The sequence below is a fragment of the Propithecus coquereli genome, unplaced genomic scaffold (genome assembly GCF_000956105.1).
Source record: "Propithecus coquereli isolate 6110/MARCELLA unplaced genomic scaffold, Pcoq_1.0 Scaffold115, whole genome shotgun sequence".
Lineage (NCBI taxonomy): Eukaryota > Metazoa > Chordata > Mammalia > Primates > Indriidae > Propithecus > Propithecus coquereli.
In genome coordinates, this window is record NW_012135525.1 from 3818449 (window position 1) to 3819432 (window position 984).

Below are 984 nucleotides of genomic sequence, written 5' to 3' on the forward strand. Positions count from 1 at the left end.
TGACCAGGGAGCTTTCAGTTCCTCAGAATCATGATCCAAAACATCAGCTCTCCTCTACTGACCTGTAGATGTGTCACGTGGAGGGGTCACTGCTGACTGCTCTGGTCATCTCTGAAAATCATTTTCCCCACATAACATGGAAGCAGTTTACATTATTTAAAATGATTTGTTTCTTTCTCCTAAAATTTGAGTCTGTGAAGGGAAATTTGGTTAATTAACAATATTTGTTTTTGGAAACTGGTTATTTGAAGCTTCGCTGTGCTGAATTTCAGTTGTTTTCAGCTCTTACATCCTCCATATTTAATACCATCATTTTGAAAATGGATTGACTTTAGAAGTATTTTTCTCTTGCTTTGGAGATGTTGCACATTGGCCCAAATGGGTTTTTATTTTCCATTTTAATTTATACAATATAAATACGATGTTGGACTTCTTTGGAGTTAACAGTTTCACTGTGCAGATGTTTCTTGAAAGCCTTTTCAATTCATAGTGTTGGTTTAAAAAAAATTTTTTTTTATTAGCCTGGCTGCTTGCCAGAAAAAAAAAAAGTATTATTCCATTTTACATAGAACTGTAAGATTTTCTTTCTTTCCCTGTTCCTTCCCCACCCCCAGCTAGCTACAGGACTGCTAGGATTAAAGATGCCATAGTGACATCTTGTGGTCACCAGAGGCACAGCAAAAAGTCATCATGGTGGGATGAGAAAAGTGACCTAGTTCATTCTCCCACAAGTATTTTGTGATTTACTTTATTTGCTTTTTTATTTATCATTTGGCTCAAATAGCTCTAGATTTCCACACTGTTGTGCTTCACAGAAAATGTTCAACTTTGCCCATAGAAAGGATAAACACGCTGTATTCTGGAAATGAAAGGAAGGACATAACTCTTGTTTTTGGCTTTCGTTGGACTCCTCGTAAAACCAGCTGTTGTGCAAGTTACTTAGTATAACTCTGAAAAATATTCATATCTTTTCCCTAAAAAAGT